We start from the raw sequence: 22160 nt of genomic DNA on the forward strand, positions 1-22160 counted from the left end.
TAATGACAATATAATAATAGGATAGATAATTTGTTTTAATAACAAATACAATCATTTAGATGATGATAATAATAATAATAATGATTATGGTGATGATTAAATAAAAAAAAAGTATGTTATACCTCTGATGATCAAATAGATAATTCTTGATTCTCAATCTTTACTTTTTCAACCCAAAACCAGTTATTATTATTATTAATCTGATGTATCTTGTAAAAGATAATTTATATCACAATCATCATCATCATCATCATCTTGAATTGCACTGAGTTTGTTTCCAATTTTTGTTTCACCAGAAACGGAAATCCAGAGACTAACCAGGGAAATGATTCTTCATCTTACCTTGTGTTTAACTTTGATTCACTTAAGATGTGAATGAATCAAGTCTAAATCATCATCATTTCACTGATAAAGAAACTATAATCTTCTCAGTCTTCAATCAATCATCAACATTTTGTGTTGCTCTTTCATTGAATCTTTTCCCAATGAACATCATCATCATCATTATCATTATCATCTTCAACAACAGCATTAATGAAAAGATATCAATCAAAGTTAATTGGTTAAACTTTGTAGTTGATAAATAAAAAGATGATCCTAAAAATGGTTTCCAGTGAAGGTTATCACAATGAATCAATTGACAATATAAATTGTCCATCCAATAACTATTACAGCTTTAATGTTATTAGTTAATAGAATTAATCTTGAATGGAAATAAATAGAAAAGTTGTTATCATCATCATCAAGACTCTTTTTTAAGGCAACATCAAATGATCAACGGGATGTTAAAACGGAAACCAAGGAGAACTGAAAAATCATCATCAGCTTCCTCATTCAAATAAATGATCAACTTGAAAATAACAATAATCATAATGATATGAATAACAATAATCATGGCAAAAATTTTCTCAATTTTCTTTTCACCTAAAGTTGAACCTTTTCCCTCCAATTGCTCCAGTTATCCAGGTTTAGTTGATTAGTTAATAAGAGAAGTGAAATTAAATCAAAATTAAATGCAAGCTGATTGAGATCGATATTGATTGTAAGAAGAAAGTATTTCCTCAATTTGTAATATTATTGATAATCTTTGGGTAAATGCATATTTTGTTTGAAACATTCACAAATTGTAACATAAATCAAACCATTTTTAATGATTGTGATTACTTTTTATCATTACTTATTATTGTTATCCATTCAATATAAATTGATTAATCAACTAATGCGTATTCATATTGTTTAACATCCAAACTGTAGCTCATCATTCAAGTTTGTCAATGTTAAGTTTACCATTTTTTGTCTCTTGCTGTCTATTTAATCATTTAGATTATCATAATTATTATTATTGTTATTATTGTCGGTATCATCGTTTGTATATAAACATAATTTTGATTAAGGTTGGTTGATGAAAACAAGTGAGCCACAAATGAATTACGCCAGTCATCAAAGTTGTGCACAATTAATCAGATTGATTAAATTACGCCAGTTTAAAAGAAAGGTTCAAAATTTTCTCTCCTTTCCAATTTCATGTAATTTACTTTATTCAGTTCATTTATAACTGAGACATTTTTACAATTAAGGAGCATCTTATTTTTTTCCATTCATTTCATGATGATTCAGATTCTTTCTCCCTTTTTGCTCTTTTCATTCTTTACTTTCACTATTCGTCTCTTGCTTTGAACGTATCACGTTTATGGATGAACATTTTGTAAAGTAATTCATTTATTGATTTAAATCACTTTCCACTGATTCACTTTGAATTATTTTCGACGCCATCTTTTTATTTTCTTCATTTAGATTCATCCAACTCTAATCATCCTCCTTCTATCGACCCTTGTTGTTATAAATCACCAAACTTCCGACTCACTCCACACTTGACTGAATAACTTTTCATAAGTTGCTCTTCTTATTCTTTTCCTCTTTTTCCTTTTGCTTTTTTTTCATTCTTTCGATGTAACTTGTTTTTTTATTATGATTATCATTATCATTATTGCTATGATTATTATTATTTCTTTAGTTCTTGTTCTTCGCATTTCCATCCTTTTTCCATTTTTATTCAGCTTATTCTTTGTCCTTCGTGTGTTAGTCTTGGTTGATATTGATGTTGCTCTTCTTGTTGATGTTTTTGTTGGTTGGATTGAATGTATGAAACTTGTAAAACTACAAAGTTGGATAAATTGGTTACAGGAAGATTGAATATAATGAGGCAAATGATGTATGGAGATGATCCAATGGAAATTTTCATGCTGATGAAGAAGAGGTAATCATTCTTCTAGTTGTTGATGTTATACACACTTTTACACGGACATGCAGTGAAGACACAGGCACACACACACAGTCAAAGAGGGAGAGAGATATTGACTTGTAAGTGTATTTGTAACTGTCTGTTTATGTGTATAAAACTATAATTTTATATAAGCATTATAAAGAGATGAGCAAAAGAACGATTCACTTTCTTTTACTTCTCTTTTCAACAGGCTCAATACGATGTTTTATTCAATAACAAATCAAAATCCTATTGATAACTTTCAGTCTTTTGCTCTTTTCTTCTCCTTTACTTTTCCTTCCTTCTCTATCTTTTCTCCTTTCATTCTCTTTTCCTTCTTTCCTTTGATTTCTTTCTTGACTTCATCATCATCATCAGCATCATCATCATTATCATCTTTTTCTGCTCCTTGCTCTTTTTTACTCTGTCATCAGTTCTTTTTCTTCAAGTTGTTCTTTTTGCTTCTTCCTTGAATCATCCTCATGAAAAAGTAGAAATCTTTTCTCTTCATTCATTGCTTTTTTTTCCATTCGACTCCTTTTCCAATTGGTTTCTTTGCTCCTTTGCTCACTTTTTGTGCTGCTTCTCTCATATCATGTCAATCGTAAGCTTTACAAATTTGCAGACCTTTCCTTTTCTGTAGTTATTACCAAGAAAAACTATTCACACTTTACTTTAACTGTAGACATTTTTTTCACTTGCTCTTGCTCTTTCCTCTTTTTGGTTGTTGCTTTTAATCTCCTTTCCATCCTTGGGTCAATTTTATACACACTCAATTCAAAAGTTGATCTCCATTTCTTGATACATCGTTAAAGCTCGTTAATCATAAATCATTACCATAATGATGATGATTATGATGATGAGGTATAGTTAATGATTTTGAAACTTTGTGAATGAATGATTCATTTCATTGCCTTTCCAAAAAGTAACTTTCATCTGGCTATGACAGTAGAAAATAAATTGTAAATAAAAAAAAATTAGCATTAGATAAACACTTAAAAACATCATTGAAGATGATACGAATAAGTAATAAACAAAATTCAATGTACATACCAATGTAATTAAAAATTGACTCACTGGAAACGTACTTGAGTGGACAAAACGAATCATAACAATGACAATTCTAAAGGTAAAGATAAAAATGAGATTAATTTATTAAATACTTAACCAAGTGTTTAAAGCTTAATAGAAAATACAGTTTTTTTACTTTGATTAACCTGACAGTTGAAGTTAATCTTTCTCCGTACTTTTTTTTCACTTTATTTTAACTTCTGAATGAACTCACACTCTCTCAATTTAACGCATCAAATCAGATTGATATTGATACATGAAGTTTTATTGCAAGTCGGTGTCATTGATCATTGTTGGATGAACACTTGACTTTTTCACTTTTCATTCTACTTTTCTATTTCCTCATCTTTTCTTCTTGTCTGTTTTACTTTTTTCTATCAATTTCATTCATCTTATCAGGAGAGTATTACTCTTCTTTTTCTCTATCTTTTATCCCCTATCATCACCCTCAGGGGAATTTGAAGATTAATTCTTTTGATCAGCATTTACCGTTTTGTTCTTTTTTTTCTTCTTTCGCCATGAAAAGTTAACATTCATCCAGGAGTAAACAAATAGCAGGTTATCTTGAAAGAAACAAAATCAATGGTCAAATGGATAATTTGACTACAAGAATCTTTCTCAGGTTAATAATAGTATCAAGTTTCACTGTCACTTGTCACATAAGCCTTTAAGGTTCACTATTATTATAGCTAATATTATTATTAACATTATTATAGTTATCATCCCCAGGTAACTACATCATTACCTTTTCTATCTATCAAGATTCAAGTGAACATCAGGATGAAACAGAAACAGGAGAAAGAGTAGAGTCAAAATGCAATAACTGGGAAAGGAAGAGAGAAAAAGAAGTAAAAGTAGTTTAGCAGCGCAAAAATGTTGAAGGGAGAAAGAAAAATGATGTTTCAGGTAATGGTTGATAACGTTACTGATGACTTCTTGTTCTTCATCTTCTGTCTTCCTGTTTTTTATCATCACTTTTTTTCCTAATAATACTTCACTTTACACTGGGCCAACAAACAATAATTTCATCCATGTTCTCCTGTAATTGTCTCCACTATCTTTGTTTATTGTAACCTTTTTTCTTTTACAGATTGACCGTTTTCCATTTCTTTTTCCTTGCCATTTCATCCTTAATCATAACAGAGATGTGGTTCAATCTGTAAAGAAAACGAGGAAAAAAACAGTCAAAATGAGATAAAAATCAGGTTAGGATAAAAATGACGATATGAGCACAATGAACAAAACAAGGTAGCTACCATTTTCATTCCACTTTTTTGGTCATTTATTTTCTCCTCCATCCTAGTATCTTACAGGTATTTGAAAAAAAATAGAATGAGAGGAAAGAATATTAAAGGTATTATTGTAAAGGTCAACAATTTTTCATGAGACTCTTTAATAATATTGTACCAAAAGAATGAGAACCAAGGAAAAACGTTCACTTTCTTCTGCTCCCTCCTCTTACTCATAGACATCATTTGAACGATAAAAGGAAAAACTCAAGATCACTATTTTATTGGACCAAAGGTGAAACCCATTATGTTAACTATGAACATTAACGTTCACTTTTTTCACCTTTTGGTTAAACAGGCAACACACAAGATTATGGAAGCTATAAAAGAGTTTAGAAGGGAAAAAAATTACACAAGAATAGAAAAAAGACGTTGTTCAAGTTAACAATTGAAAGAGAGGGAAAGAGAGAGACAGATAGACAGAAAGGGACAAAGTGACTAATATTTTTGGTAAACGAAATGTGTTAAAGGTTGCATCATGCAACATTAAACAAACACTTAATCAAGCAAATTAAAGGAGAATCATGTAAACAGTTAATTGAAATTAAACAAATCACGGAAACACAATACAAACAATTTGTACAACTCGATGAAATCAAAGGTGAATGAAACAAATGTAAAATTAAATGAAAATTATCAATTACAAAATTGCACAATCGGATTGGCTAAGAAACTGACCCATCTGGTGCTTCCCATTGAAAACGCAGTCAACCGCGATTTACAAAAGAGAGTGTTTACATGATTAATATTATAATCTATTAATTAAATCAAAGGATGAAATTTTAAAATCTTAATCATCCAATAAATTAATGATTTAATATTGGAAAATGATTGAAAAATCAAACGATTACCGGTTTAGATTGGAGTCACTAACTGCATTATCGTATTATCGGTGAAATAACATTAAAGGTAAGACTATTAAATTCAACCAAAATCTGATTAAATTCGTTAAATTCAGATTAACAGGTTTTTAAAAGTTCCTTTCTTATGAATAAATTATTTTCCATTAAATTACTGAATCACTAAATCAAATTGATTTAATCAATCATTAATCTTTTTCCTTTGTGCTGCCATCTTTTATTATAAGCACCATTGTAACCGTTGAATTTCAAATCTAAAGATTATCGGACTGTTGTTATTTTTATTTTGCTTTTCTTTCAATTAATGGATAACAATTAACTTGGCCCAATCCATGATTGTTTTTGATTAAAGCGGATGTTGTAAATCACTTAAATCCTTCCGACCTGTTTACTGGTTTATGTCTTTTTTTGGATTAAAAGAAGCTTCCTATTGAAAGATAATCTTTCTGTTGGTATGTTTTTACTTTTCTTGTTTACCTCTTTTATATTTTTCCCTTTTCAGTAACGCGTTAACATGTTAAACAAGGTTTGTGTGATTTTTTACATTATATTGAAATTAATACCTTTTTTCCGTGTTTTTTTATTGATCCATGTAATTTGATTGGATTTGCCTGCTTATTCATTCGTCGTGTATTCAGAATAACAAGGAGAAAGTTCAGGTAAAAAAAGATTGACGGAATCATCATCAATATCAAATCTTGTTATACAAATCAAATCTTTTTATTCTGGTTTTATCAACTATAAAGATGGTTCTAATGTTTGATTTTGTGAGGAGGATTTACTTCTTTTGAAAAAAAAGGTAATCAAAGTTATCATCATATCTTTCCCTTTCTTCTTCTTCTTCCCTCTATTCTCCTACACTTTGTTACCTTGTAATTCCATTTGACTGCTCTTTTTTACTTCCATTCATTCTATGAATAATCTTTACCATCTGAAAATAACACGTTCATTTTCAATGACAAAAGTAGCTCTTTTTCCGCCCTCCCCTTATTATCACATTCTTTATATCTGGTTCAGAAAATGTATTTGTGACAATTTGAGAGGAAGAAGTAAAAAAGAGAATCTTGTGATTCTCACTTACTCACTAATTCACTCATTCACTTTCTCTTTTTCTCTTTTTTTCTCTTTTAGGAAAGTAAACGAAAGGAGCTAAAGAGGGAGGAAAGGAAAGCCAACAAATCAAGACTATCAACTCGTACAATCAAAAGCTACAAAAGACTAAATGAGTTATAATTTGGTGGAAAACAAATGAATTAAACCCCACAGTTAGTTGCCTGAAAATGACAACCATTGTTCATTTTCTCCTCTAAGCTTTGAGCTCTCTTTAACGTTATCAAAGCAGGGGGTAAATAATAATAATCGTCATCATCATCATCATCATCAAAGTTACTACACATCTCGTTACCTCTCTGTGTTTCTATTTCTTTCTACTCCCTTTCTCTCTCTCTCTCTACCTCTCTCTCTCCTTACCCGTTATCATCTTCATCATTGACAGTATCATCATCAGTTGTACAGACTTACAGGTATCATTTTGAAAGAAAACCCTATAAAATAGTAGGAGGTGATTCTTGTTTCATTCTTCCTCTCTTCTCTTCCGTAAATCATGTAATCATTTTGGATAATACTCTGATTTTGGTTTACTTTTCTCATTGTATTCACCTTTTCTTCTAACTCACTTCATTCTCTCTCTTTTCCTTTTTCTCCCTCTTTTTCTCTCCTTTTTTTACTCACAATTTTCACTCTCTTTTCCTCACTTTTACCTCTCTCTTTCATTTTCCTCTTTCCTTCTCTCTCTCACTCTCTATTAATGCCGTGGTTTATTTTCATTTCTTGTTTGTATTCTTTTTCTTGCTCATTTTATCTCTCTTTTCCTTTTCTCTTACACCCCTACTACCTATATTTAATTGCCATTTAACTCATCCCTTTTCATCATTTTCATCCCAACCTCCTTACTTCTTTCATTTGATTTTGGTAGAAGAGAGCAAAAAAAATTTTTAACTTTAAAATGTATCTTCTTTTTCTTTTCTTTTCTTCCCTTTATGCACAGTTAACTTGCTCACATAAATAACTTGTCATCCTTATTTGGGACTTTTTCCTTCTTTATTTCAAAAGAAGTCATCTTCATCTACACGATACTGAAACAAAACGTACTTATATTTTTTTATTACAAATTTATTCTCGAGAATAACTCTTACTTTTCAAGGCAACTACTTTTCCGTGTTAACTTGAAACTAACCACAAGATCCTTACTCGGACCCGTGCAGAAAGTATTATCAAACACTCAGAAAAAAAGATTGTTTCTAATTTTTCTTTTTCCTTTTCTTTTACTCATTCTTTCCTCTTGCTTATACGCTTGGACTGTTATATGATCATCTAGCACGGATCATCATCCATGGCTTGAATGAAACTAAGCGTAATGTTAATCCAACCATTGGACACTTAAGATCTTTTTCAAGAATTATATTTATATATAATATATATATATAAAAATAACATGTAATCACGTGAATACTATCATCATCATCATCACCACCAAAGAAAGCATCATAACAAAAGAGCAAGTTAAGAGACAATTAAGAGGAGGACCGCAGTGTTAAAAATATGTTTGCTGAAATTAAGTGACTTGGGTGGATTGAAGCATCTCTTGTGACCAATGAAAAGGCAAAAAAAGATGAATCTTTTTCCTCTCTCTCTCTCTCTTTCTGCTAACTGTATTTAACTTAAATAAGGCTTAAATAAGCATTTAATACTGGAGCAATGAAAGTGTCCTCATTATTATTTGTGTTACCTTTTCTACGTCTACAACTTTTTTTCTTTCTTTCTTTTTTTTCAGTCTTCAGCCATGAAGGAGTAGACATTATAATTGGATGAAAACCCACTTCACGTACAGTATATAAAAGGATGCCAATGTTATATCCAGGTTTATTTGAGTTACCATGGGCATTATTATGTGAATATTTTGAATGTCAAGATGATGAAATTACTACAAGCCCATCTCATCATTGCAAACTGAGTGAACAGTATTACTAAAATTGATATTATGTCATTGATTATAAAAGGAATCAAGAACAAGAACAAAGTTTTTCTAATAACGCTGCTGACAATAACAGATGAAAAAAAGGTGACAAGTGAGATAAGGAAAAAAGTAAAGGTGAAACAACATCCGAGATCAAAAAAAGAAAAAAGACATGAGGAGGAAAAAGGAAAATCAAGAAAACAGGAGGAAAAAGAAAAGAACCAGTCAAAGAAGAAAACGATGATAAGGATGATGATAATGATGATGATGGTGATAGTTAAAAGAAGAAGAAGAAGAAGATGGATGCCAAAATTACCTAGCTTACTGTGTAATAAGCTTTCCTGGATGAATAAGTGGCCAAGAGTTCTTTTGGAATGTTTCCAAGGCAAGGTAATACAGTAAACAGAAGATGACAAAGAAAGGGATGAAAGATGATGTAAGAAGAGAAAGAAAGAGGTGGAAAGATGGAAATGATTTAGATAGAGAGGATAAATGGCAAAACAGGAAAAACAGAAAAGGTGAAAAGCAATTAACTGATGCTACCATGACTGTTGTTGCTGATTCTATTGCTATTTCTACAACTGCAACTATGATCATTTTGCTGATTCTGGGGCTCATGATGATTAAGATAATGATCAAAATGATGGTGATGAGAGTAGACAAAAACATTGGCTAAGGAAACACAAAATGAATCAATGTGAAAAAGGTGTACAACATTCAATCAAAACCAATTCCTAAGATGCTTATATCAAAGTAAAGTAAGTTCAACCAGTTCAAACAATCTATTCATGGTTAAAATGCCTTTAAATTAATTATCTTATATTTTTACCAGACGAAAGGAGCAAAAAACCTGGAAAAATTTTTTCAGTTAAGTGATTTTGTTGGGTTTTGGAGGCGTAAAAGTATCCCGTTGACCTTTATCAATTTAGGTCTCTTTGTTTTACCGTGAATAACTATTCTCGCTGCTTTCAAACTTCAATAACACAAAAAAAGACTACACATGTGGCTGTCGCACATTTTTCAATGGCTTCAAAAGATGTCAAATTTCAAAAAAACTCTAAAATTTAGATGGCAGTGTCTTTATCACCTAATGCAGTTTCTTGCAACTAATTAGTGAAAAGTAAGTCAATGATGATTTTAAGAAAAAAAAGTGCAATCGTTATATTTGAATGGTTAAATAGTAGAGAATCAATTTTCATTCATTGAATGTCCAAATTGAAATGCTATTCAAAAATAACTTACATGCATTGGTGTACACTTGTAAATGTTATGTTAATGTTTTGTTTCTCAATCTTTTCCAGCAGTTTATCCTTCACTTTCTTTCTTCACTCTCTAACAGTGAAACTATTCCTGTCGACAGACTGACGGATGAGATGGATAAAGATAAAATAGCCTTTAAACAAGGAAACAAATTGATTCAATTTATCCACAATTGACGTTCATGTTGAAAGCCAAAGGAAAAAAAGGCTAAGGAAAATACAAAAAGAAAGAAGGAGAAAAAGAAGATGAGAATGAAATGTGAAAACGGATCGTTGGTGATATGATGAAAAACAAAAGGCTCTTTTTTACAGTGGTCAAGTGAATAGCCAATCGGTGTACAGTGAAACAGAAAAGATGGTTGAAAGAAACGCTTGTTTCCACTTTGGTAGTGTTTACAGGTTTTCATGTGTGCCGGTGGTATGCTATTATGTTGATGGATAGATGTGAAATGTGAGGAGAAAGAAAGAGGAAGAGAAAGAGTCATGGATCATTGATTGCAGGCTGATGGATCGACACAGTAGGAGTGGATAGAGAAACAAGTTTAGCGTGGTTTTGACGGAGGTGAATAAGTGAAGATAGACATTCACCGGTACAAGGTAAGGTAGAAAGGTCCAATGAAAATTGTTGGTTTCCTGTAATTGGTCTTCACTGATGATGATGTTAATCATAAAAACTGGTACGATTTTTTGGTTTCAGTTTCCTGATGTGAACCAGACACATTTCACCTATTTCCCTCCCTTTCATCTTTCGCCTCTTTACTTTTCATCGTCATCTCTTTTTTGCTCCTGTAGCCTGCCAGACATCAAGTTTGACGGAAATAAACAACTCTCAACCGGTAAGATATTAACCTTACCCTGTTTTCAACTATGAAACTCATTGCAGCCATACTTGATTATACTAAATGTCTGATTAATTAATTATTGTTTTGTTTTGCTATTTTTTCGCCTTGTAGACAAACATTCTTTGGAAATTGGTTTTTGGTTGTTGAAGTTTCACTGGGCAATTAACAAACTCACTTTGCACCGTAATCGCACAAATTACAAAATTAATCCAAGATTAGAGTGAGTTTTAATTTCATATACACAATCAAGTCTAATTTTAAGAGTGTATATTTGTATGTGTAATGTAAGAGAGGGAAAAATAATTCACGAAATGCATTTATGAATCCCTTTAATCACTCTTTTTGATTAACAACTTTACTAATTTAAATTGTGCGATATTGCTGTTAAATCGAGTTTGGTTATAATAATTATTTCTACTATTATACGTATTATTGTTTTTATTGTTACGATCACCCATTAACACAGCTACTGTTACTAATATGTTATTTTATTATTACTGTTAGATTCAGAGTAGATATAAAAGTTGATTCTCCATTTCTGTGTTCAATCATCGTTCTCTCTCTCTCTTCATACTCTTTAAAGTTATCCCTTCTGAAGTCTCTTATCTTGCTCATTTGTCTGCAACCTGGTTTATCAAATGAGCATGATTAAGAAGTTAAAAGACAGATTCAATGACTCACAGCAACTATAACCATCAATTAATTTTGTTTTCTCTCTTAGAAAAATTCTGAAACCAGGAACAAAACAAGGAATTTAATCGACAAAATGGCAAAAGTCAAATGTCATGAGGTATGAAAATGTTGAACGACTTTTCCACTTACTTTTTAATGTATTGCAACTTTTACTTTAATCATTTTTTTCTTGTTTTCTTTACGTCTTTTTTTTCTTATCAGTTTGTCATTTCAGTTTGGATACAGATGAACCTCAGCAGTTGTATCAATGTCTTTTTGATAAAATGAAACCTGAACTACCATGATTGAGATTTTCTGGCCAGATTCACTTTTCAAGTTGAAACATCAATTATTGAACAATCTTGAAAGATGTTACATCAGCTAATGTTAACATTTGCTTTTGCTATATATTTATATACTGTATATAATGAGTATATGTGTGGTTCTCTCATCAATTTAGAAGCAAGCATTTCATTATTAGTTATCATCGTAATATTATTTACTTTCATATGATGAGGTTCGATATATCTAAAGACTTATGACATTTATATTTATATATAAATATAAGACAAGGAAAAGTTGTTTTATCCCTTCAGGGGGTTTAAGACACAAAATAAGAAACAGAAATAGCAATAAAAAGGCTACACAATAAGAAGAAATACGGAGTTGGTTTCAGTCTCTACACTTTTATTCAATTGTGTTATGTCAATTGAGTTGGACTCTGTGATCAGTTATAAATAAATAAATGTATATATATATATTAGTTAAGGTCAAGTTGAATTGTTGTACAGACACACTCATATACAGTATCTAAATGTATGGTAAAAGCAAAATGAAATGAACAATGTTAAAGAAATACTAATGTTCAGTGTTTTGACATTGTTTCTAAATAGAAGTAGCATCTCCTCCGGGTTTTTGTTTTCAAGGCAGCAAAAGGAGAGGAGGAAAAAAAATGCCAAAAAGAAGGAGAAAAGGAAGAGAAAGAAGGTGTCACCTTTGATTTGATTTGATTTGATTGTTGTTAGACACGGTAGATTGTAGGAAATGGAAGAGCAAATAGAATGGAGAGAAAAAAAAAGTTTGTGAAGAAGAGCAACAAGAAGAGCCAAAAAAAGATATGAAGTGAACACTGGAAGACAAAGCCACAAAGACACACAAGAGAATTGGAGGATGAAGGATGAAGATGATGAGGATATTGAATCAAATTTGATCAAATAAACAGTGTTACAAGTGAGGGCTGACAGAGTTGACCAGGTAAAGATAAGCTGAACCTGAAGGCTTTCCTAAAAAGGTGAAGCTTGAACTTCAAGGTTAGCGGAGACTTTGATCCGAGTGAAACTGTTTTTTTTTGTCAAAAAGTATTTACATTAATTTGGTTTAGAGAGAGTCAATCTTTAACTCACCCTCCTCCGCATATTTGTTTGTGTGTGTGTGTGTGGGGTGGGGGAGAGATTTGAGGGAAAGATGTGGAAGATGCAGATGATTTGATTGATTTGGTGAATGCGGCGGATGTGTCAGATTGGGTGGTGGACAATAAGGTAAAAATACGTGAAAAGACGGGCAAAAAAAGTGGTGGAAAAAAGCAGTTCACCTCTCTACACCTAACTCATTACTCAAAAAACAAAAGTTTTACATGAAATCCTGGTCTAACAATGAACCATAAACCTGAATAACAAAACAGTTTTCCCCCCTCTCTCTCAATGTTATTGAATACGGATTTCACATTTTCCCCAACCTCTATTTTCATGAATTTCTCAGAGATCTGAATTCTGAGGTTAGGTTTCCTATTTTTCGTCGTTGTAGTTGAATCAGGGCTATCATATTGTGTCTTTATTTTCTTAGAGCCCGCTCAGTTTGGCCACAATCTTGACGCACAAAAATTTGATACATTTACTTATATTGTATATATGTGTACATAGATTTTACCAGATGAAAGGGGCAAAAAACCTGGAAAAATTTTTGCAGTTAAGTGATTTCTTGGGTTTTGTAGGCGTAAAAGTATCCCGTTGACCTTTATCAACTTAGGTCTCTTTGTTTTACCGTGAATAACTATTATCTTTGCATTCAAACTTCAATAACACAAAAAAAGACTACACATGTGGCTGTCGCACATTTTTCAATGGCTCCAAAGACGTCAAATTTCAAAAAAACCTTTAAAATTTAGATGGCAGTGTCTTTATCACCTAATGCAGTTTCTTGCAACTAATTAGTGAAAAGTAAGTCAATGATGATTTTAAGAAAAAAAGTGCAATCGTTATATTTGAATGGTCAATAATCAATTTTCATTCATTGAATGGTGGACAACTGTAAATGTTAGTGTATGTGGGAGAGAGATTTGAGGGAAAAATTTAGAAGATGCAGAGACAAAGGAAAAGATGAGAATTTTTCTTTTCTGTTTTTCTATTTTACCGCACAAATTTAGGAAGACAGGAAAAAGTATGAAATGAAAAGGAACCAAAACACTTACCCACAAATCATCATGAAATTGTTTATTGTTCTTGCTCATTTATTCCCCCTTCTAAAAACTCACATCTTCTCCGTTTTTCAACTCATTTTCATCACAATATATGTCTCTCTTTACCTCTCCCAGGATCTCCCCTGACATCCCTTTATCTTCAATTGGATCATTTTAACCGCATAATTGGCTAAAAGGATTTCAATCTTGATCTTTTGCTTTCCCTTGGATCCAGTTTGTGAGTTTCATTGAAACATCTATTTACTCCAATTTTGATCAACAGGACAAGTATAATTGACGCGAATTTACTTTACTCAAAAAGTAACTTCTCTGACTGTCATTTTGCGTTAACAGTTTCTTTTTAAAACGGCCACAAATTTAACTCAATTTAAACTGATAACCTTAACATTCATCAAATTAATGTTGTTTGCATAATAATCATGCAATCTTACTTGATATTTATCATTACAATTTAAAAGTGTGCTTCAACAGCAAACAATAATTGACTATTTATTTGCTTATCAATAACTTCAATTAACTTTCTTCATCATTCCAATGTCAACCATAATTAATTTTGATTTCTTCATCTCTCTATCCAAAACCAGATTATATCAATTTTTAATTGGAAAACCTTGTTTGCTACAAATGATCAAGGTAAGTAGTAATCAAAGATAATTGATTCAATTGTTAAATTATTAATAAAATTAACTTTTTTCTCTTCATTTCTCTATCCAGTGATAACCAGGAGTCAAACAAACAAAATTAATATGAACCAGATTGAACTAAAAACCAATGATTGGGTTAAATTGAATCAATGGATAAAAGAGTAACAAAAAGTACAACAAGATTAGTGTTCAAAGAAGAAGAAGATGAAATCAAATAAATGACACCAAATTTGATTGTCAATGGATATTAAATCAGCTCAATACTTACCAATTAAAGGGTACAAGGTGAGTACAAGAAGTAAGAGGCAAGAAAAAAAAGCGAAGAAACTATTATTACTATTATTATTGTTATTGCTATTCTGTATTTAGTATTTTCTTGTGTAACCAAAAAAATGTTGTTTACGGTGTAATTGTCTGGTACAAACTTGAGAATAATGTTGATGATTATGATGAGGATAAAGATGAAAAGAAGATGAGAGAAGAAAAGTGTTCTCTTGGGTATCTCTTGACATTTTTTAAGCCACATAAACATTTGAGTGCCATTTTGCAACGATTTTTTTTCCCTCAACTTATTCTCTCTTTTTAATCTTCTCATCCTCATCCTCGTTCTACCTTTTACCATCATCTTCATCCTCCTCGTTACCTCCCTCTTCTCGCTTCCTTCTAGCCTAAAGCACAAATCATGTTACCACAATAGAGGAGAAAACTTTTGAAGAGAAAAACTTTTTTTTTCCTCCTCCTCATCATCTCCCACGATGATCATTCCTACCGCTCTTTACAGTTTAGATGAAGATCGATATTGATAATATCGGAAATTGTTCAGCTCTTTCTGTTTCCACCTTTTATTTTCCTTTATTATTCTCACTGTTATTGTTAGAAGTAGTTGAGGTAACTGTTATATTATTTGATTTGACTTTTTTTTGCTTCATTGTATTATTAATAAAGTGAGCTCGTGCCATTACAATTGAACTCTTTTTTTTCTAATATCTTTTGTTTTCTTCATTTCAGATTATCATTGAGTCGCTGGTTAATTTTAAAGAATAATAACATGGCAATAAAAATTTGCTCCTTTCCTCGACTGAACTATCTTTGATGATGATCTCAGGAAGTTGGAAAAATTACTTATCGTTAACTTGGAGACAATTTCTTGTTTCATTGTCAATTTGTATTAAACTGATAAGGAAAAGGGAATATGGAAAAGACCAAAAGACTTGAAAGGAGGAACAGAAAAGATAAGTGATGCAGATTAAGATCTAGAGGTGAAGCTTGGTTTTTGTTTGTGTCCCTGGAGTGATCCTGGTGTTGACCCTGGTTAGGGGGCTCTTTCCTTCTCTGGTCCAATCTCTTTATGCTTTAAAGGTCAACATACTAAAATGGTCTTTTAATTTACATAAATTGTGTATAAAAGTAAAGGGAAAGAAGGATGTGGCTCAGTTCGTTGGTGTGGGTCTAATTTTGGTCAAATAAAAGGTCTTGCAAATCAAGAACAACTGTTGATCTATTTTTATACTGTTACAAAAAATTGATGACTAGACCAGATATTTTGTCCGACTTTGACCCAAAAAGGAACCAAAAAAAGCAAAAGTCTTCTCCACCAAAACGGTAAAAGTTTACCACGCTAATCAAGAAGATGAACAGTTTTGCTTAGGTGCTGAAAATTTAGACAGTTTGTCTGCTCATTTTTGGATGGACAAAAAATTGACTTTTTCATGGGAAAAGCCACTTTCCATTTTGATAAACTTGCAGATTACCGTCATTATCACCAACATCGCCATAAAACCAAAAATATACAAGACACCACTAAATGCGATACATTAAAGCCTAAAAACAATCTTGGTATTAAACTAATTTTGTCGCCTGTTTTAAACCTTATTCAGACATCTTTTTTTTCTCATTCCTCTACTGCAACTTCACTCATGTTTAAGAGCAAAAATTTAGATGAATTTTCAGGCAATTAGATAGATGAATTGTAGTTGAACTTGATAACTTGTAACTGGAAATTATATTCAACTTGTGCCAACCTAATGGTCTTTACCTTCTGCTCAGATTATTTTAATCATTTACTTAATGTTTCACTGCTTTTACACTATTATTATTATCATCATCATAACCATATATGCATATGTGTTTGAACTTGTGACTTCATCATGAAAATTATAATATTTACAATGTTACTCACCTTAATTCATCTTTAAGGTTGAAGAAAGTCACAGATTAAATGAACATGCATCTAATTGATTGAGTTAATGACAGTAACAGACAACAAATGTCTGTAAAATGAATCAACTTATTGATTTATATGTAAGCATATTCAAATAAGTGAAGCAATTTGGATCACCGAGCAAAAAAAAACACACTTTACTCAGGTTCAGGTAAACTTGATTGATGATTAATTGCATAATGAAAATCATTGACATTTCCAAAGGGAATCAGTGCAACAAAAAGTAGAAGATAAATGTTGCAGATTAATAGTGAAGTGCAAGATTAAAGGTGTTAATAGTTAAGCAATGAGTTGATCACCTTTGGATATAATGAAGTAAAGTCGATACTTGCATCGACTTACTAATCAATTTATAGCGACTGACTGACTATGAGTCGACTTTGATTATTGAACGGCTAACTCGACCAATTTCACTGTTTTCAGTCTTTCTTTGAAAATTTTTTTCAAATTCAACAAATTTTGATTTCGCTCAGCCTCTCAAAGACAAAATGAATTGTTTTTTTGGTCACATGTTATTGGGTCGACTTAGTCAAAATTTCATCGACTGACTGACCACATCGACTAACCTCGGTCTCTAGTGAAAATATCATGAGATACAGAATTTGAAACAGTATATGATAAAATAATTTTTGGTTGTGTTCACGATTATCCAAGTAAAATGGATAATCGAGTAAAATCTGTTTCCTCTATTTTCATCACTCTTTTCAAGCTATTACAGCGACTAAACGTTGCATTAAAAAACCGTTTCATATTCATGCTCAGCATGATGAGATTAATTTGTTTGTTTATGGAAAAAATTTAAGGTCATTTGTACGAAAACGGGTTCGAATATAAAAAAATGGTTGATTCCATCGCGTTTTTCATATTATTTTACATCGGAACGTTTAGTTTGAAAGAAATCTATTTCCAGGAGTTTTTCCCATTCTTTGAGTCCTTACAATCAAAGGTAAACCAAACATTTAAGCTTGACTACTTTTCCTCAATTTTAATTAACTGTTTGTCAGTTGATTTGAACATTTTAAAGGCAAGCATCAACAATGAAACTGTTATTTGATCCTTGAACAAAATCTAAACAATTTTCAACTTATCAACATTTTGATATTATCATTATTAAAAGTAACTCAATTGTTAATCATTCATGGATATAATGAACGATAATTGTTCATTTAGCCTGACTCTTGATTAAATTGGCGTAATTTTCTGCCTTTTTTGTTGTTACCTTTTTGCTGCTTCAAGTTGCGCTTTCAATTAGCTTTTCAATTGAAGGTTAAATAAGCGAACATAAAGTTGTTTAATAATCAAAATTAGTTTACTTTATTTGTAACCCTTTCCTTTCTTGATCATTTTTTGTTCCTTTCCACTTTTCATTATTTCTCATCTTTCAACATCTTGACCTTATTTTGTTGAAGATGATTATGAAGATTCACTCTTTTTTTTGTCACCTTTTCCTCTTCGCATTGTAACTCTGATTAAAATTATACTCTTTATTGATATTTACTCTTGACAAAGATAATCAAAGTCAACCTCTCATCATCATTATCATCATCACATAAATGAGGATTAAAAGATGAGGAAGAATGATGAAGATGGGAGAAACTTAAAGTGTACAAAAGAGGTAAAAACAAAAACAATTGAGTCAATACTCTTTAAGAAAAAAAAGGAAGTTGAATGAGGAAAGTAAAAGGTGAATAAGGATGAGAATGATAAAGAGGATGATGATGAACTACGGTGTAGTTTAAATTAGGGAACTTATCATCTGAGAATTTATCATCTTCTTCATCATCAAGGTTTCCCTTTTGTTTGTAAAAGAGAGAGGAGAAGAAGAAGAGAAAAAAATGAGCGAAATGTTTTAATTTTTACTTTTCTCTTCTCAAGTCAGGTTTCCTTATGGGATAAAGAGATGAATGGGTGTAGAGAGTGGGATTTTAGGTGCAATTGCTGGATGACCCTCACTATGGATCAGGATGAAAGTGAAAAGGAAAAGTTAGGTGATGATGAAGAAAGAGAATAAGCTATTAATAGAAGAAGAAAGAAGATGATGATGATGAAAGTAAATAAAGTTTAGTTTACAGAAATGAAAAAGAGACAGAAAAAGAGGATAAAAGTGATGAGGAGGAGGCTTGGATTGGCATGGATGAAAGGGATCTAGATATAAAAATGGGTGAGAGGTAAAGGAAGATGAAGATGATGGTGAAAATGAGTGAGAGAGAAAAGGATAGGTTAATAGTGTAGAGTCTCGTTATTCAGCTCACGTTTTGTTGCACCTTGACAACGCTCTTTGGGTTGCCTCAAATGGTTCCTGCTTTTGGAAAGATGAGAATGTAATTTTAGTGAAAAGAGAGAGAGAGAAGATGGAATGAGATGAGGATGAGAGAGAGTGGGTTTAGTCTTAATTGCTCAATCAATAGTTGAATATAATAATGGTTGGATAAAAACTGAGTAAAGGTTGCAAGGGAAAGAGAAAGGTGATAAGAGGCGAAAAGAAAGAGATGGGGAAAGTGGAAGATACCTGATTATGAGAAAGATGATCAGCATCATCATCATTATTATGACAAACATGATGTCGCCTGGGATGAAAGAAGATGCAAGAAATGTTAAGAAAAATAAATCCTCTCAATTCTCTTTCTTTTTTCTTCTCTTGCCTTTTTATAAAATTATTATATAAACACTGGTTAAGGTGTTTTTTTCCCTCTGTGTGTGTGTGTAAGAGGAGAGGATAAAGGTAAAGAGATGGATGATGAAGATGGAAAGGATGAGTTGTCTGATGATGATGGTGGTGGTAAAGGTGGTTGATGATGATGCCTTTTCAAGGAGTCTTTCAAGGAATTTTAGGGTTACTTTACTTTTTTTTATCGATGGATTGTTTAGACCAAAATACGTGAAAAGCCTTCAAATCACATTAACCTGAGCATCAACGGTGTTTATTCTTACTCTTTCCTTTTGCATCTTCTTCTCATCTTCATTCATTCCTTCTTCTTCATCCCTCTAGAGCCACTTTCAGCTTACTCAATGAGCATTCTAAGCTGCTTCTTTTACTTGATCAACAACCTTTCCTCTCTTCTTCTTCTTTTTTTACCTTTTGCTACTTCTCATCATCTCTTTATACATTCAGAGACATGAAAGAAGAGCTTATGAATGAGTAAACATTGCATGGTGATTGAGAGGATGACGATGATAATAAAGATGATGATAAAGTTGATGATGAGATCAGTAATACTCTAACGAGGTGAAGTGTGAAAAGAAAGACTTGAAAAGATTGAGGTAAAGGAAATGCTTTGGTTATGATGATAGTCAGGGTGATGATGGTCAACTTTTTGTTGGTCATCACGATGATTATGGTGATTTTGGTGGTGATGGTGATGATGATGATGACCATATCAAGAATAAACATGAGTAAACAAGAAGATCAAGTGAAAGGTGTTGATGAAAGTTTTCTGTTTTTCTGGTGTGAAAAGGCGGACATTTGGATGCAAATGGATAATTGTGGTTGATTGTGGTTGATAATAAAAATGTTCATGTAAGGTAATGTCATGTAATGGTAACAGTGAATTTGGTTATTTATCTGAAATGATGAATAAGTAAGAAGGATGGCGGATAAACATGAAAGAGAAATGAGATGAAAAGATGAGGACAACATAATCAACAACAACAATACCAACAATGGCCTCTACAAGATGAATATCTACATTTTTCTTCTTCTTCTTTTCACTGAATAATTGATCAGAATGTTAATGGTAACTGGCACTTATTTTTGTCTTTTAATACAATTACTAGTTGTAAGTAAAATAAAAATCAAATCTTCAATTAAATTAACAACTTGGTCAATCAATCTTTTTTACTTTCTCCTGGTTAACATCCATTTAATAGTTAAGAAAAGGGATGAAAGAGGATAAAAAAGGTGAATGCACATTGAAAATGGACATTATTTATGGGCAACATTTTATGTTAACGATGATATGAATGTGAATGAGATAAAAATGGAAAAGGGTCAACTCTCTAATAAATATGAACCAAAAACACGATTTAATGTGTTTCTGTATTATTATCACAAGTATATTATAATGCACTTTGACAAATAAATATAAGATGATATAAAAGAGATGCAATTGATGCCTTGCTTCCAGTCTCATTGGATAGTAAATTCATACGCAGTAACAGGGCCAACACACAAAGTTATCAATTTTATCACTTTTCGCATCCAAATTTGCATTAAAAATATTGCCTTTTATGCTAATTGTGAGCAAACTTTTCACTATCGTCTGGGTTAAACAAATTGAGAACAAGTCGAGAAATCAGATTCCATGATTGATACTTTGTGAATTTCTGGAGTTAGTGTTGTCCAATTTATCCAATACAAGGATCTGTCCAGTAGCTGTTGTTGATATAATAGCCGATTCTGTAAACAATTAGAGTAAATTAGCTCAAAAACCACTGAAGAAGGGACTGTGTTTTTATTTGTTTGGCAGCCATAAAAATTTTAATGAGTGAATCTTCAGAAAAGTGAGTGAATGCAGAAGCCAATTTGTAAACATGATTATCAGTATTTGCTCGGCAGCTCAATATCTAGGAATGACTCGATAAGAACGAAGTTATTGAAAATTTGAGTGCAAATCCTCACCATATCAGCATGAAATGAGCATCTTAAGCTTTCGGTAGCTACACTGAAAAAGATTGAAAAGAAATGAAAGATCATTGAATTAAGCTGCCGATCAAAATTATGTTATTTACAAAAAATTCTTCCCTCACTTACTCTTTGTGTCTGAAGATTAACTCGGTTGAAATTTTTATGACTTTCAAGTAAAAACAAACGTTTCTTCTTCAATAGCTTTTCAGTTTAACTTTCCTTAACAGGATTGACTGAACAGGCTGATGTCAATATGAGTTCCGAAAGGCTGTGCTGTTGTCTTTACATGTGACCAGATTCAGCTTGAGTTTGACAAAGTAACCTAAATGAGTTGATCACCACTTTACCTTAATTGGTCTTCTTCAACCAAATTGTTACATTCATCGTAAACAGGTTCAAAAGCCTGAGTAAATTTTGACCACTTGGAGAAGGTAAATCATAATTAAACAGCAAGAGACTGTTAACTTTGAGAGATACAAGGCAACAATAAAACATGTGGCTAAAACATGCTGTACTGGTAACATCAAAGTCAGCCTTTTCTTGATCTTTCACAGAAAAAATATTTCGATCCCATGAATAAATTGACAGAAAAGATAAAATTTGACGAGACACATAATTAAATAAAGCCCATGGCAAGGGATAATTAACACTTGAAACTGTTTATCAAATCAGATTGTAGCAAAAAAAACACAGACTAATGTGAAAAATGCGAGGTAAAATAAAGGGGTCAGCCATATATTAAGCCTTTTAAGGGGATCGTTTTCCAATTACAACTCTACAAAAAGCATTTCCCTTTTCATTGAAAAAGATTGATTTTTCCTTCAACTTTATATAATATTAAACTTTATCATCATCTGATTAAACTCAACTAGATGATAAACCATATAACCTGATTAACTTGAGAAATGTTTAAACACTCAGCT

General features: G+C 31.7%; 3 long non-coding RNA genes across 31 annotated transcripts; 1 reads left to right on the forward strand and 2 right to left on the reverse strand.

Annotated features, from left to right (window-relative positions):
* Positions 1-1513: 1513 nt before the first annotated feature.
* On the reverse strand, positions 1514-5282 carry LOC107359300 (uncharacterized). 4 transcript variants are annotated; one of them, XR_001568062.3, is made up of 5 exons: positions 4591-5282; positions 4261-4491; positions 3824-4157; positions 3317-3386; positions 1514-3203 (listed from the first exon to the last, which is right to left on the reverse strand). It is a non-coding gene; the product is annotated as an uncharacterized LOC107359300 (long non-coding RNA). The 4 variants fall into 4 exon arrangements; XR_001568058.3 differs by having other exon boundaries at positions 3824-3897; positions 4080-4491; XR_001568057.3 differs by having other exon boundaries at positions 3824-4491; positions 4591-4640; positions 4742-5276.
* Positions 5283-5705: 423 nt separating this feature from the next.
* Positions 5706-16417, forward strand: LOC107359276 (uncharacterized). Of its 26 annotated transcripts, XR_016197820.1 has the most exons (18): positions 5708-5935; positions 6122-6282; positions 6615-7044; positions 7531-7630; positions 7861-8144; positions 8317-8433; positions 8543-9257; positions 9332-9619; positions 9801-10355; positions 10551-10594; positions 10712-10820; positions 11322-11390; positions 11508-12526; positions 13192-13488; positions 13863-13965; positions 14333-14381; positions 14463-14677; positions 15401-16417. It is a non-coding gene; the product is annotated as an uncharacterized LOC107359276 (long non-coding RNA). The 26 variants fall into 26 exon arrangements; XR_016197809.1 differs by having other exon boundaries at positions 11495-13488; XR_016197819.1 differs by having other exon boundaries at positions 5707-6009; positions 6122-6142; positions 6230-6282; positions 7861-9257; positions 11495-13488.
* A 3931-nt stretch (positions 16418-20348) lies between these two features.
* LOC107371989 (uncharacterized) lies at positions 20349-21945 on the reverse strand. Its single transcript, XR_016199711.1, has 3 exons — positions 21364-21945; positions 21232-21274; positions 20349-21009 (listed from the first exon to the last, which is right to left on the reverse strand). It is a non-coding gene; the product is annotated as an uncharacterized LOC107371989 (long non-coding RNA).
* Positions 21946-22160: the final 215 nt, after the last annotated feature.

Source organism: Tetranychus urticae, chromosome 1 (assembly GCF_039701765.1).
Source record: "Tetranychus urticae isolate SD_2017Ah chromosome 1, NJAU_TeUrti_SD_1.0, whole genome shotgun sequence".
NCBI lineage: Eukaryota > Metazoa > Arthropoda > Arachnida > Trombidiformes > Tetranychidae > Tetranychus > Tetranychus urticae.